This window comes from Atractosteus spatula, chromosome 7 (assembly GCF_055471065.1).
Source record: "Atractosteus spatula isolate fAtrSpa1 chromosome 7, fAtrSpa1.hap1, whole genome shotgun sequence".
In the NCBI taxonomy this organism is placed as follows: Eukaryota; Metazoa; Chordata; class Actinopteri; order Semionotiformes; family Lepisosteidae; genus Atractosteus; species Atractosteus spatula.
The window spans coordinates 10,217,942-10,235,357 of NC_142712.1; the positions used below are offsets into that span (position 1 = coordinate 10,217,942).

General features: G+C 40.0%; 1 protein-coding gene across 1 annotated transcript in view; it reads right to left on the minus strand.

Moving 5' to 3' along the window:
• The window catches only part of arhgef17 (Rho guanine nucleotide exchange factor (GEF) 17), a 92,167-nt gene that overhangs the window by 70,382 nt on the left and 4,369 nt on the right, over positions 1–17,416 (minus strand). The window lies entirely within an intron of this gene.

Below are 17,416 nucleotides of genomic sequence, written 5' to 3' on the forward strand. Positions count from 1 at the left end.
CAAGCATCCCTGCCTTCCTCCTTCACAGCACAGAGATGCAACACCTGTGAACAGGCTGGTCTAACACTCACGACTGGGCTGGCGGCGTGTTCAGACAAAATAAAGACCGAGCCCTTTTCAATTTTGTATCCAGACCTTGCAAAAAGAGTGAAGAATATGTGCAAGTTCGATTTGCAAGGATAATCCTGACCACTAATTCCAACCTTGTAGATTTTCATTTTTTTTGAAGCCTCTGGATGCACACATCAGCTAACGCTTTTCAAAGACTTCATTGGTGGTGGAACTCTTGCCCACTCTTTAAATAGTTAGAACTATCTGCTTTTCAATCGACCACTAAAATCACTTTAGTTCTAAAATCATCACATGTCACCTCTTCTCTTGTTCAAATCCACTCTTATTCTGGTCAACTGAGATGCTATAGGTATAGAATGTGATATCTAGTCCCTGAACCAGCACACAATTCACAGCTTTACCCTGAGTATCTTAAACTGCACTTAGCTCCACCTGCAAAAAAGGACTGTAGACATATCCTTGACTGATTTAAATAATCACGGACAAAATGAGACACTATCACATACCAGCATTAGAAAAGACATTGTACTAGATATGTGACTGCAGGATATTTGTCTGGTAATATATTTTAAAACTGGGAAGCACAATACATAAGAGCAAACTCCACACAGCATGCAGAATTCATTGCCACTGGTCTCTATATAAGCTTAAAATATGAACATAGCAGAACAAAGAGTCTGTTTTCCAACAAAGCTAAAGTGACTGAAAAAATATATTGGGATATTTTATAGAACAAGGCTGAAAAAAACCTTTTCTAGAATATCCCACTGATGTCTCATTTATAAAACCCGTAGTCCTTTGTAAGACTTCAATATAAAAAAAACATTTCTGTAATTCACACCAGAGCAACATAAGAGATAACACACTTCCGGAATCTGATAAAAGAGCATCAGTGAAAGTTTTGAACCGACAGAAGTCATCAAAGAACTGTTATGGGAACTTTCTGCAGCTTTTCTGACTGAACATGAGCACAGTAGCCTTACTAAACCTTTATCTTGAACAGAATACAGAGGGTTTATTTAAATATCTTACTGTGCCGATTTTCCCACTAATAAATGCAACTTTGTCTTTTATGGAATTGCTAAAGCAGCACCAAATAAAAAGCAGATGTCAAGTTTAGGACAAAGAAGAATTCAAAGGCTAAAAATACCCCACGATTTACAGAATGAATAGCTACAGTAATCTGGGGGCATTACTACTGTATGCAAGAGGCCTTCGGAGAAAAGCAAAAGATAAAGAAGAAATTAGATAGACTCCTTCATCAGGTTCAGGCACTTCAATTAAAAGCAGCTTTGCTGTACTGTAATACTTTAATGCCGAGATTATTTTTGGACGGAGAGTTCATTGATATACATGTTCTTCCGCTTCTCTGTGCGGATATAAACAATTAACCTGCTACAGTAAACACACAGGTCCCCTCTGTGAGTGCAGTTTTCCTGCCTTTTGAAACGGTTCGAAACGAGGAAAAGAGGGGATTTTAAAATCGTTCACGTGCCAAGACAGAGACGAAAAGCACAGTAATCAAGTCCAACACACTCTAATGGAAGAAGATGGTTTGTCTGTTATTCGGCAACCATTATGATGAAACAGAACAATGGGATGGTAAACAATTTCACATGCTTGCTACACTGCATTCATTGATACTAAACACAGAAGATGCCATAAATTGCCCTGGACAATTCAGCACTATAACCTACAACTCCTTCCATACACATAAAACGAGGTACAGCACTGGCCAACATTTATTTGTTCTTGCAGCGACTGTGTCTGTTAGATCTGAACACATAAGATGGATTACAACTGAATGAGATGGGCACCAAGCAGCTTGAAGCAAGGAATCGATATTCAAATGTTAAAATTTGAATGGAAAGGGAGAGAATCCAGAGAAAATCTACCAGGGAGAAACAGGGGGTCCACTCGGTTCATCATGATCTCTGCCAGTCGCAGAATACAAGACAAGTTTAATACGAGACACGGCAATACTAAATGACAATGTCTGAAAGGCTGCCAGGTCCAAAGATATGATCTACTTCTCTGGTTGTTAATGAGAGAAAGGTTGCAAAGTGTAAAATACTGTAGCACAGGCTTTGGAGCTTGCAACACAGTCCTTGTTAAAAGAGGAGTGTGCCTGATTTTACTGTTTAAAATGTTACTTCCCATTATATAACTGTATAACAGTATAACATTAAAAACGCAAGCATGGCTCTGAAAGGTTAATCTTAACAGGACATTAAAAACTGGGAACTGGGAAATGAGAGTATACTGGTACATTAGATTTATTTTTTTTAAGATTATGCTTCTACAGTATGTTTCGATGCACATTTGCTTGCTCTGCATGCTACCTCTCATGTCATACATGAGAAACCCATCTTGAGGTCTTATTGCTGGGTACAGTATTCAGTGTCGCATATAACCAAGGCAGGTCCTTCACTAGAAGCACAGCAGTCTACCAGTCAACACATAATGCGATATTTTTGCGACCAAAAAAATGATACAAAAAGGAAACGGAGACCATGCAAACTACGACTTAAAACGGCACGGAACTTTTCTATTTCGGATAAGAAGGCGAAAAAAAGATCCAGTTGCAACATCCTCTGTTATTCCAGCTGTATGTATTCCTCTATTTATGGTGACAGGCACTTCACAATAATACTAGCACAGGAAAAGGCTTGCAGCGAACATTGCAGGGGTTTACACAGAACAGCCAAGGGAAGGAGGCTGAAATCTGTAGGGAAAATGACAGGAAAGACAAGACAAGACAAGACAACAAGAGCTTTCCCAGGTCAAAAAGGTCTCCATCATAGTAACTATAATGAACCATCAAACAGGACTTACAGTAACACACCAGCTGGAGAGATTCTCTTTTAAATATACAGATTCAATACTGTACTAATCTGTACTACAGAACACCTGGAAATGTGGTTTTATTTTTAACAATAGTCAAAATGTTAGCCTCATAATGGTGTCTTCCTACTCTAACACAGCTATCAAAGCTAAAAAAAATCAGTGGACTATATTTCGTAATACTTGGTTTGTACTGCAAGGATTACAACTGTGAATCACTTTGTTGTGGAGTAATGTAACTATATAACACAATTTCCATAAATGTCTCTAGTGGTTCTTAGGCAACACCTTAGAAAAACTTTAACACCACCACTTAGACATTTACACATCTCTGAAGTCTCTTTACTGGAAATTATATCAGCACAGGACTGATATAATTTCCATGTTAGAACAGGATACATTTGGTTTTATGCACACATACCCATACAGGAAAGGTAGAGTCAATTGCTGTCATGATGGATTTCTCCCTTACATCACTATAAACCCTGATTTGATGAAAACTTTATCTCTTGACATTTAATTCTTCAATTTAAGACTCCTTACCTCCTTTCGGTAATTTATGACATTTATGACAGTCAAACCATTAATCATCAGGATTAGAGAAGTAAACCTGACAATATCCTTTAAAAAAGCTCCAAAAAACACCATAGCTTTAGTCTTTCATCAGGTTACTTTAAAGATAAACTATAAACACAGGATCTAAGAGAACACCACTTACACAGAATCTGAGAGATATTTCAGATAGCTTGGTTAATCTTAAACCACAAAGAGCATACAAACCTGGGATCTATGGTGCTTATCAGCCTTTTCATTCTCAATACACGGATTTAAACATGCAATTCACTAAAAATGATTTCCTTGACAAAATTTAGATTCAGCCGTAAGTCACCTTCGTACTGAAAAAGAGATGCGCGAGTCATAGAGGAAGTCTTAGTGAAGGAAAAATGGAAGGGTCTTCGAGTAAAGTTTCTGAGATTACGAATAAGACAACACCGTAAAGAATGGAAAAGAGCTGAAGAGTTGGAGTGAGGTGATTGTTTCCTCTTCAACACCATTTAGCTTATCATCATGATTAGAAGGCAAAAACTTCAGACTTCTTCCCTAATCTTAAACGGCACAGTTAAAACACACCATGGTGCTCCAGTCCTAATGACTGCACTTGGCAAACAAATGAAGTCAAACAATCTGAGGACAGAGGCGCCAAGACGATTTCACACATAGTGAGAACTAACTAATCTCAGCTAATGTTAGCCCTGCAGACTTGCAGCATTTTAACAAGCTTTGAAACTTGCCATTGGAGGAGCATTAGGTAGTTCTGCTAGGCTTCAAGAGCACACTGACGCAGCTTAATGGACTCCACTGGATTGAAATCAATTAAGGAGCAAACAGAAACATCTGCAGAGGAGTCCATTTTAGAAACTTCAAGGAGTTCTCTATTCCTTTTTTTTTTCAAATCCTGCGGACATGATGAACTTTACCTAACCAAATTTGGTTGGCTCGGGCAGCAGGATTGTATTTAGCCTCGCTAAATTTGGAAAGACTGATGCCAGCTATGATGATTCTGAAACGCATTCTCAACAGGAATCTGGATAGGACCGGCACATTATGTAAAAAGCCTTTCCAGTCTTGAGATCCTCTATTTTCTGTCTTTTTATTCCCGTTTTTCCTCGAACGGCTCTGGTTGTCACATCAGAAATGGATCTTTGCATCACACACTTACCAGGTGCCGTCTGGTAGACGAAAAACAACCACTGAAATCACAAAGTGAGAAAGTTGACATAAAGGGCAGAATTACCAGTTGAATTACCAGTCAAACCGTTGACAAAACCAAGAAAAAGGAGGAGGAAGGCCATTATCTTGTTTGGCAGGGCCATCAAACAAAACCCTCCCTGTTTGCACTGAATGATCACCTGTCATATATAAACATCTGCACCGTCATGCATCTTTGACAGTATATCGGTGCATGTGAAATTTAATCTTGTTAGATGACAAGGACTTGTTTCTGTTTTTTAAATACAAAAGCACACACCCTCTTGCAACCCCTGTGGTGCGTGGTGCAGTAGAAATGAAGCAGAACACAGAGCAGTACTGAATCAGGGCATGGGAGTGGACCACAGGTCATGACACAACACCAGATGGGCTTCTCTCCACCCCAACTGCAGAAAACAAGAGGGGGAAAAAAACTGAACCACAAAACCATTATTATTTTCAGGCCCACCCAAGAAACCAAACAACAATTAGCAATATTCTGGAAAGGAAGGCATTGGCATTTTTTTTTTTTGGTTTTCACACAAGCTCAAATCTAGACGCTGGATTTGGAGTTTTTTATTCAGAAAAAAATAGTCCTTCCTGTGGAAAAACGACACCGGTTCTCTGACGATTCTGGCATCCAAGTTGAAACCAAATTCAACACAAATCTGTATAAATAACAGCTGAGGGAAACCTGCCTTGCTGTAGCTCGGGGACAATATTGCTGGATGTTTTGATGTTGCACTGAGCTTTTGCATTCTGGATAAGAGCACACAAACATGTTTAGCTGCTTAAAGTGTGTGGGTTACATTAGACAGTTCTGCCTTATTTAAAACCCTTTGCCTCACTGAACACCTATGAGGGCCTTGTTGAAAAACAGTTGAGGTTCTGCAGGTAAAACCATTCCCTCAAGAATAACCACACGATCTCAGTCCTCACGTCACCAGCAACAGAAGAGAGAGGACGGGGAACCAAAAGAGCAATTCAGTAGCATTTCAAACTCCTCATAGGCTCCTCAGTAGCAGAATACGGATTTATGCATTCATGTATTTAATATGTATGGGTATGGTTGAGCATCGCCCGCTTAATGGTAAGTCTGCGCATAATTAATGGTCCACTAAAACTTATATCACGCTGAAAGGAGCCGCACGCATTCCATTTTATGATCCAGCAGCATTTATACATGTCAATAATACATCCTTCCACGTAAATGACAGGCTGTGTGCGCCGTTTTGTTTTAAAGCTGAAAGCAAGCCAATATCTGCCGCCCACTTTTTCGCCAAACCCACTGACTGAAAGAAAAAGGTGAAAAGGTTTACAAAGAATTCCCCTCCCCTCACAGGACAAAAGCCTGGAGTGCTATGTAGAGCTGAAATATTATAAACGAACCGAAGACTTACGACGTGGTGCGTTATTACCAATAATACAGAACATCACCCACCCCTCCGCGCCTCCAGAGCACCCCCAAAAATGTAATCAGTTGTGACTCTAACTTGAGGTAGAGAAAGCATTCACAGCGCGTTCCCCTTACATAACGGCTCTACTCTGTAATTAGAAAGGGTGGTTTCCTAGGTAATGACTAGAAGATGGCTAGCTTGTGAAGAAAAACATACACTTAGCAGGGTTAGAAAATGATAAGGCATCCTGACATCTGTGGTAAATGCCAAAATAGCTCATTTTCTCTATATTGAGGGGTGTTTCAGTGACAGGTCTAGAATTTTTTGAGTAAGAGAGAAAGTTTGAAGGAAACAAAAGGTAAGCAATTAAAAAGTGAAGAGCTCAAAGGCTTTGGAACTCCCAGCCAGGGTTAATGAGTGATCCAATCCTCACAAATTTTAAACCCACAAAAATACTGCCCATATTCAGGAAACAAGCTTTTACACAGCCTCACTATTCCTCCAGCACAAAAAGTGGGGAAAAAAAAATCACAACGTTTTTTTAAACTGAAAAATAGGCCAGAGATGCCCATTCATTATTTCTTTCATTCCACTACACAGAAATCCCTAACAAGCTCAGCACTTGAGGAAACGCATGGTTAATCTCCATTTAACATTGCTGCATTATGAAACAAAATCATTTTCTGCCACTGGATATGGAGGCTAATTCATCTTCGAGATGCAGAGCACCTGCTATGGCAGAACAGGTCATCTTCATGTAGTCAAAGAACGTTACCAATTGCACATCAAGTGATCATGAGCTCAGGCAGAATAAAACCGACAAAATTAACCACCTGCAGCCCACCAGACAGCTGCTTCTCACCACCAGATAAAAACACCACCTCTTTATTGGCTTTTCGGTATTGTGACCCAAGACACGGAAGATTAATGCTACCAGCAGAACGCTGGAAATCAAAATACAGAACCAAGGAGTGTTTCACATCTTAAAGCATAAAAAGAAAAGGCAATGAAGGATGGTGACATATAAAAAAAAAACTTTCAAACATTTACAATTTTAGACTGATTCTGTAGACACTTCTGTCACGAACAGGATACAGTCACTGATTTTTATCATTTGCAGGGGGGTCGGATCCTCTTCATGCTGAGGATAAAGATCGTGGGTCTGCATTCATGCAGCTTCAATTTGTCAGAAAATGCCCTGGGGTTCCACACATTCACTGCCTGTCTGAAATAACAGGAAGCAGCAGGAAGTTAACTACAAAATTAAATCCAGTTTTAAGAATCCCCAACTCCTATTCATAAATGGCTACAATTCACCGTGAGGTCCTTCCAAAGGTTTTGATACATTTAACTTCATCAACCAGATGAACTTCTATTATCCAAAGAACTGAAATTGATCTAGAACACTGCAGCAGAAGACATCTGAAGTACTAACAGTACCTTCCTTCCCAACCTAACCAGCAGTTACTGTATGTTACAACATGAATTTAATCTTTAAAATATTAGCATATACATGTACAATAACATAGGGACAGAAGATTATTATTTTATTTGCACTGGTCGGTTAACTTCAAAACTATTTTAAGACCTGCTGACACCATAATAAACAAATCTTTTTTTTTTTCCAATGGACCTCCTACCTCAGTGGAACAAAACATTTGTGTTGCTCACATCCCAAAAACAATAATCCAGCCTGCTAGCAGAGACGAAAGGCTATGTAAATTCTCAGCCTGTCGGTCTTTGCAGCTCCCCTGCAAACGCTACAGCAGGTCTGGCTTAAAAAAGTATTTTGATTCACATATTTGCCATTCTTTCCCTCTCTTAGCAGGGCAGGAGGTAAAAAAAAAGTCAAGTGAATGCAACAGCACACATGCCAAATAAAGTGTCCCCTTGTTGCCCTCTGTGATTGCTAATTAGGGCACAGCATGGACTTAAGTGCCTGCAGCTACATTACGTGTGTATTGATCTGTGCTTTCTAACAACTTAAAACGATGAGGCAAAGTGATCTGCTCCTCACTGACTCCTACAACTGGAGGAAAAGCTTCTCCCAGTAACAGCCACACACTTTCCATAGATCCTCCTATGGCAAGGCCTCCATCTGGACCACTGCCAGCGGTGCCATGGGAAATTTCAAAGCTCTTGCTTTTCTGTGCCCTTCCCCAGTGCTTTTCTCATGATGTGGCCTCTAGCCCGCTGGCCCCTCTCTCTCTCTCTCGGAAAGGGCGAACCAGAATTCCTAATGATCTCCAGCACAAAGTGGTGGTGGGGTTCCGTCTGGGGAATCCTGTTGCAGATGGATGTCTTCTTGTTTCATGCGCATGTGTCATCTCTACACCCACACTGCTGTTGATCAGCTCTGTAGTTCTCATCCTGCTTTGCTTAGTAAGGCAGGGATTCACAAACATGTGGTCTGACGCTCTGCATCAAAAGCCCGAAAGAGGAAAAGAAATACAGATCCCACAGATCATGCAGTAGAACCGCAGTCGTATTCAGTTGTAGACAGAAAGTCTGTTTCTCTACTAAGTTTTGGGTTTTTTTTGTACTATCACATCCATTTTATGTCATAGAAGACACGTTTGCAACACATATAGCATTTTATTGGAAACGGGAGTTTGCAGGGATTTTCCAGCATTGCACAGTTTTAAAGGCATTCGTGTAATCTAGCACAGCAATTTTCAGGAACAGAACTAGAAGAAACAAATCAAAGAAAAGCGAGGATAGCTCAGGTAAAAAGAAAATTAAATGACCGCTTGTGAAACCCTGGGGCTTCAGCCTGTGAATTTTAGGAACCCATCTTAGGGTAGCCAATCTTTTTTTTTGGCAAGCTACATCACTGAGCAGATAAAGTCATACAAAAAAAATGTCTAGAAAAAGTTTTGACAAAAAACTCTTGTCATTAAAAGATACAATTCTAAACGACGTGCAGTGCCTTTAACATTTCCTTGTGGTGAAAAGTGAAAACGAAAAGTGAATAAGATTACGCAAGTAGTTCAGGTGGGTAGCTGCGTCAGCATGCGTAGGCTGCAAAGGAACAAGTAATAGGTTTATTCCATGCTGAAAAAAAGAAGAAAGAGAACACAACGTTTCGGCCGTGGAGCCTTCTTCAGGTGTCTCACACCTGAAGAAGGCTCCACGGCCGAAACGTTGTGTTCTCTTTCTTCTTTTTTTCAGCATGGAATAAACCTATTACTTGTTCCTAAGATTACGCAAGCCTTGATAAAGAAGGACATGGGAGGTTCTGTTCCAGATAGTGGGCTAAAACTTTCCAACTTAATTGGGGAATGTAAAACAAATCTTCAGTTTTTGTGCCTTCACAGTGACTTCCAAAGAAACACTTCAAGAGCCGCAGGAGAGACATTTCTCTCCTTGCCAAGTTTACAGAAAGACTTTGAGAGTCTTTGCACTGCATCTCATACTGTCAGAGACTTTTCAAGCCACGACATGCTCTCTTCCCACTGTTCCCACCCATGATCTCTGGGGTCTGCGGTAATTATACATCCAGCAGACAAACAAAAATCACCAGATGTCATTGCATATAGAGTTGATGACCAAAGGTAGCAGCCTTGCTCTCTGGAAGCTGACAGTTTACAATGTCATGGAGGGAAGCAAGAACAATCAACCGATTTTGACCTTGCGATGAGGGGTTTTTCTTCAAGTTCCTCCAAAAGCTTTGAAAAACAATTCGTTCCTCTGGTTTTACCTGGAAGACAGCATTGCACTTCTGGACCGGCTGTAAAGGCTGTCCAAGGCGGACTTAAGATGAAATTAGTAGAATAAAGTCATGGCTTGACTACATACATCTCGTTTCATAGAGGCAGCGCAGTGGCTTGTTAGGAAAGAAACGAGCATCGAGGCTCCACAGAGATTCCGAGGCCAGAAAGCCGTCCATCACTATGCCGGCAAGAGACAGCACTATCTACAGCTCTGACAGCTTGGCAAAACAGGGAGAATGAGCTAAGAATAACTGTGGACTCCAGTCATCTATTTATGCTATGCATGTACCACATCAATTTCGAGCACAGAAAAATGCCTGAATATAAGAAAAACAAATTGGTTGATGTCCCTTTGCGCCACGTCTTGCTTTCATCCGACTTTCCTTGGGCTTATTTTTGCTTTTTTGTCGAAGGCCTGCAATATTTCAGCACTGCATTTGCCTAATGTCACTTTTATTTTCTGCCAGTGCACTAGCTTCGCCAGGATAGAAGCTGAAATACAACACACCTGCAGTACAATTTCAGGGAACATTTATTTCAAAGCATTGCGATTCTGCAGCACAGCAGGCTCTACTGTTCCTTAAAATCCCAAAACACATGGATCACAAGGTTTAAAAGCAGCCTGAACAGAGAGAGACCGAAAACAAAGTCATTCTAGTGGAGATTTTCATCTTAAGTGGGTGATATGATTAAAAAGTGTTAAAAGAGAAAACGCAAACACTAGCTTTTTAGCTGCAACTCGTAGAACCTTTAATTGGTCAAAATCTTCATATTCATAAATATTTCATAAATTAAGAGTTTTTTTTCCAGGCCCTTAAATGTTCCATCAGTACAATTACCCTCCCAAGTCAGAAACCCGGGCCAGTTACCTTTAACAAGCTGGTGAAAAGCAACAGGAAATGCTTTGTGTATTAAATAAAAGTGCAGGAAGTTCTAGACGTCTACTGAAGAATTTATAGCTCTGTGAACACGCGCTGCATCACCTCTGTCTTTTGGGATTCCTGTCTTTAGATGTCACTGATTATAGAACAAGGACACCAAGAGGCAACAACTAAATCTAAAAAGACTAACGTGGCATCCTAAAGGACGCTAGGTACAACACCCACATTCATTCAAACCGAAATGCAGGTCAAAAACAGTATACTTTACGATTACGTTATAGAAGCAGGACATCAGTAACAGAAACTTTTTACCCCAATCCTAGTTGTTTTTCTTCCCTTCGGTGACGGGCAGACATTCCAATACCAGTTAAGGAAGAATATGTCAGGCAGCAGGAGGATACGAAAAAAAGAAAGAAAGAAAAAAGATACAGCACAGACCCTACGCCAACTGTCTGCCCCCGTTACCGGTGATTGATTACTTCAGGATGCAATTCATTTACGTGGTGGCAACACCCAAGGCAGAGTTCAAATGCCAGTTTAAAGCATTCACATTAAACAAAAAGACGGTTTCATCCCCCTTACATCTAGGAATTCCATTAAATCCAGTCAACAGTGGAAACTGCAAAGATGTATGTATTTCCGATTTAAAGAGGCTCATACAAAGAAGAACCCAAGGCTTGTTTTCAGAAAAAAAAAGATCTTGGTAAAGCTTCCTTCCATAATAACAATTCATATAAAAAGTTGTTGCTGTCTGGTGTCTGTGAGACATGAACCCACAGCATGTGACTGTACAGATCTCATTTCGTTTCTGTAGAGCAGAGTGGAATACCAATAGAATTTCACAGAAAAGACAATTTCACAGCCATTTACACACGAATATGTGACTGTATTTACCATACCCCTTGCAATACCACCTGCAGGAGGACTAGATCATATGCCGGTAAGATGCATGTTTTAGTTTTGGAAATTCCTTATGAAGAACAAGGACTTATGGCAGACCCCATGTGTGGAAAATGGCAGAGTATTCAAGTAAACCTTGATAACAAAAGCCACCAGTCTGTCTATGGCCCTCTCCTGTCCACACTTGTGCTACAGCCCAACAGGTTTGCGCTGGCGGGGAATTCAAAAAGCACTGTAACTCCTCGCCCATATGGATCTTGTATAAGTACAGGTGCAGTTTCAGGACTCTGCACAATTCTGAAGCAGAAATGAAAAATCACAGCTACACTCTCATACCAGACCACTTTACAGCTCATGGCACGATTTTAGTCAGCCACGCATTTTCAATTACCGCGCAGGTCGGTAGGCCTGGAATCCATCAGCGGGACATTTTTAGATGCCTCTCCTGTTTCCCCGAGTAAAACACAAGCCTGGCGCTACAGAATCACGGCACGCCAGCGTCAGGAATCAGCCCCCATCTCGTTCTGATGACAAGCAGAATACTTGTACTGACTAAATGCGCGCGGCTTCAGAGCTCATTTCGCTACCACTAACTAGACCACTGCTGCAATAAAACACACGCTATACCCACAGGGCCAGAAAAGGGAACCGAAAGCCATCCAAACATACCTTTGGACAACTGGAAAAAATTAAAGGAAACATTTTTGATTAAATAAGAAGACTAACCGCTATGGTTGTAGTGGGAAAGGAAGGAATAATAAAGCTGAACAAGAATCACAAAAGCCAGATGTTTATCAAGCACACCTCTGTCTGTTCGGATGATCCTTTCATTATTCTACAAAGTGCAGACAGGTGGAGAGCACATTAAGCTACAGCAGGCATGACGTATAGAGTGAATGTCTCCAAACACCTTGGGTCGTTTTCTCAAACCCATTACCCTCGTGCCTGCTTTCCAGCAGCAGAACAAAAAATCCTTCCCAGGGAAACTTGATATTAACCAGTAGCAACGCAGGCTACTAAAAAAAAAATTCTTCAGTTTATTTTTCACTGCTTTCCAGATCCGAAAGAAAGATAAACGACAATGTAAAAGTATGAGCAATGAAAACATCGTCTACAGCATGCGCCGTCTTCCCTTCTACATACATTACAAAACAACGGTTCACCCTTCCAGTATGCTAGCACTGGGGAAGCACATTCCACCAGCTTGCTTTTGTGAAAACACTGCACAGTCCACTCCCAGCCCCCACTATTCCTTTATACTATATATACCTGATCTCTGGCCTGATCCTGATTTCATTCAGCCTGAAGGGAATGACTTCATTTTCCAACTATGCTTCCAGTTAAGAACTGTCTGAAAGGGTTTGAGGAGAAAAAAAGTGCGTGGCTTAATGTATGGAAAATTTTAATTCAATGATTTATTGGACATTACAACACCGCTTTGTCAATTATGTTTTAAGTACCTAATACACGGTATTTTACTGTCTTTGGTGTGGAAGTTGTAGCAGGCCTCTTAACCACAAAAGGGAAAAATGCACTTTTCTTGGTACCTGACCACGGCTTTCCTCTCAAAACTGTACTGAAAAGGGGCTGTTTACTTTGCAAGTGACACAATCCAGATGAAACTTTTGCAAATTACAAATGTAATTAAGCGGAGACTCGATCAAACAAAACAAGAATGATGAAAATGAATAATAAAATGGAGCTACCTGCACCTCCTAAACTGGAATTCAAATTTGACCATTGGAAACATTTTCAGAGAGAAGAATGTCAACTACAACATTGAAAACAAAACCAATATAAAAGCCTCTTTGACCCCTTTGACATTCCTGCCTGCTCTTACCATCTCTTCAAGGCATCGTGTTAATAAAGAATCAATTCTGCAAATTAGAAAAGGCAAGGATTGCAAAAGGCAATTTAACCCCTGACCCTCATCAGACATTGGAATAAATCCATAGTTTAAAAGGGAAAGATCACTGCTATTCACCATCGCTACAAGGAAACACTGTACAGTACATGCGGATGAAGAAGTACTTGAAAAAACAAAGATTCTAGTTTTCTCGTGCTTGCAGTTTTGCTCTTCAATGGACAATGGTGTGAAGGCCTACTGTACATGATAACTCCTCATGAGGGAAAGGCAAACAGGAGGATGTCTGTCTGGTTCCGAGAGGGGGAACCATAAATGGCAACAGATTTAGGCTCTAGTCGCTTACTTGGCTTCAAAAGCCTGTAAAACATAAGCAAGGAGGGACAACTTTTCGGCTAATTTCAAAACACAAAACATTCATGACATTGTTAAAAAAGGGGGGGCTCTGTGGCTAAGGATCTGCGCCTGTGGCTGGAAGGTTACTGGTTCGTATCCCGCAGCCGGCAGAGGAATCCTACTCCACTGGGCCCCTGAGCAAGGCCCTTAACCCCAACTGCTCCAGGGGCGCTGTATAAATGGCTGACCCTGCACTCTGACCCCAAGCTTCTCTCCCTGTCTGTGTGTCTCGTGGAGAGCAAGCTGGGGTATGTGAAAAGACAAATTCCTAATACAAGAAACTGTATATGGCCAATAAAGATCTTATTAAATAGTCTCAGACATTCTGGATCAGGGAATGGAAGATGCAGCTGTAAAAAAAGACAATTAATGAATCCATTTTAAGAAAGCATAAAAAAATCATACAAAATAACTATTTAAACAGCATTGAAAAATTGTATCTAAACCACGTTTTGTTTCTGTATGCATTTCCTAAAGTGAGGAAATATCTGCTTGGCCCCACAGGCTTCTTTTAATGCAAGTGTTTTTTTCCCCACATTTGCTGAACAGACAGAAGGGGAGAAAATTAATTTTTGGTGAATGTCTCACACAGAGGAGCAAAAGAGGAGTTAATTCATGTGCACCACCAGCAAAAAAAACCCGGCAAATACAAGGAGGAGTGATTTAGTTGGTCATTAATCCTTTCTTCTGGACAAGTCTCCCTCCACAGAGATTGCCGTTGCAACCTGCTTTTTCGCACTGAGTGTGCAATGCAATGGTGACATGGATGAGCAAATTAAAAAAAATACAGGGAGTGACATTTTTTCATGCAGCTCCGTTCCGCATGGCCCAGTGATAACGTTCCTGAAACAGTCTTCCAAACAAACAGGCCAGTACTTATAAAACTGACTCCTATCCACAGGAACTAAAGAAGAAACAATATAGACATTCTAAACATCAAAGCTCAACAACTGGCAGGCCAACATGCCATTACATTTCAGTTTTAATGATGCACTCAAAGGTTCACACTGAGTGCAGCTCTTCACAAAGATGCAATCAGCATTTCCCATGACACACAAACTTGTTCTACTGCATGGAATACGGATCAACAAATAAACGGTACAATTACTTTGCCTGTCATGAAATACCATAAATAATCAAGGCCTAATATTCCTGCTAGTACAGATAGTGTTGTGTTGTGAGGGGCTGAGAGTTTGTTAAAATAATTATACACAACATTCCCATTAAAAGCACATATTTACCTGATATACTGTACCAAGTGCAATATCTGACCTTTAAAGCTGACCTCCATATAAAAGGATCAACAAATGGGCAGCACAAAAATAACCTAGTTTATTGTGCTAACACTACACTCCTATTAAACTACACTCAGAGACTAGATAAGTGAGGTCCTTTGTTCTCTGCCTATTGAAGACCTGTTAGCTCGTGAACAATCTTATAGTCCGCTAGCTGAACCTCCTAGAAAGGAAAGTGAGTGTGGAGTTCAAATCAGGTCAACACTGTGATTAGCCTACACTGATCAATGCTGTGAAAGGCAGTGCAAAACATAAAAATCGATAAAATCTGCTTTCGCCAGGCAGCTAAGAAAAAGGATCACCACTATGAGCTTGCGTGTTACAGAATCGTAGGACATATTCCTCTGTATGACTAGAAAAAAATGATAAAAGCTGCACCTTGTCTGTCGTCTCACCATAACATTGGCATGACTCAAGTCACAAAAAAACTCATACTCTACACATAGAAAAAATGCTCATCCGGCCCCTGAACTTCCTGCAATTGACCAGTGAAGGTAAATGAATCCTACATTTCTTTGTACATCTCAAAACCAGGTCGGTTTGACAATGTGTGCTCCATGTGGCCTGCATAGAGCACTTCACATCTGATCAGCGTTACTGACGGAGTGGTTAAGCTGGGCTCTCTTCCCTTTCTTTTTTTAATGCAACCAACCAAGTTCCACAGCTGTATTTCTTGGAGTTCTTACCAGTTTTTAAAGGCCAGTGCTCTTTTTAAGCTTTGTTTGGTTGACCTCATTTATTTGAATTTTTCAGTACTATTCATCTTGTATATTTTAAGAGCCCAGTAAATAAGTCCTAAAAAAGGGGAAACCAGTTATGTGTTATTTAAATTGTAAAAATCTCTCAATTTAAAGTGTAAACATAGCACTTCTGTTTTTTGTGCCACATTTAGCTGAAATTCTCCTATAATGCACCTTAAAACTACTCATACAATCAAAGACTGGTGTATTTGAATTATTTTAACACAAACCATCTACTGTATACCTCTTTAATGAATAGTAGTATTACAAGACAATGGATTTGCCTTTGTCAGCTTGATATTGAAGTAAATATTAAACATGAGGTGTTGCAGCTATTAGGTGCTGGATCCATGCCTACAGCTATTAGCAGTAATGGCTTGGTGTTATTATTAAGTTTCTCCATCCGCGTTCTGAGGTACTAGTACAAACAGGTATAATCTTAACACGAATCAGTGCTGTAATAGATAAAAAAAAACGTACCTGCTCCCTACACATAGCATTCGTTTAAAGAAAATACAGTTTCTTCGGAAAGAATTCTAACCGAGAGATTCTTTGTTTTTAGTCAGTTTTATTTATTTTTTTAACTATAAAGCATTATCTATCAGAAATGATCAAAAGGCATATACATCAGATCAGTTATATTACACAGCTACAACCCTCCAAACCTGTTTCAGCTGTACACAGGGTGGACCTTGAATTTTTACCAGCGCAAGCAGTCATCTTCCTTTTCATTGCTTTTGTATTCTATAACTAAAGTCCGAGGCAGCATCTACTTGCTGTACCTTACCAAAAGATTTCTCTCTCTTCAGTTAAGAAACATGACTTTTACATATAAACTGTGGTAACAGCAAGCAGAATTTAATACATGCTAATGTTATGCTAACAAATGAAAGGTTTCATACTGGAAGACAAGAGCAATGCTTTAGAGCAAAGCCAGGTAAGTGATGGAACAAGCAGGATATGATCTTCTGCAACACATAGAAATCATTAAGAAATTTTGTTCTCATTCATTGTTCTCATTCTTGCTCACATCTCAAGATAAAAAACAATCCTAACACATTCAAATATCTGGATTCTAAGGCTGAATGCTACCACATTAACAACCTACTCTAAACTGTAAGTTGGCTTGAACTCCTGAGGTCTTCTAACAAGACTAATAACTTTAGTGTAAATTTTATTAATATCTTTGCTCGTGCCTAGCAAAAACCATATAAATGGTGACTTCTTAGCATTTAACATTCAAATTAAAAGGGTTCTGAAACAACTGAAGACTACAAAGACTAAAGATGAAATATAAAATTAAATTAAAAGAAATGGCTCTTTTATAATTCAAGTTTTTCATTTGTTTTTCTCTGTCTGCATCTGCAAAACCAAAATTCTGTTAACTTATCAGCTTGCATCACCCTTGTATTCTGGGTCTAGTAGTCAAAAGGAGCAGTAAAAAGCATAAGAAGAAAAGATCATTCTTTAAGGGGGAAACAAACTTTTGCAACTTTCAGCTGAGCCTAACAGGGATGCTTTCACACACAGCGATGTTACTCAAAAAGTGGCACAATAAACTTTAC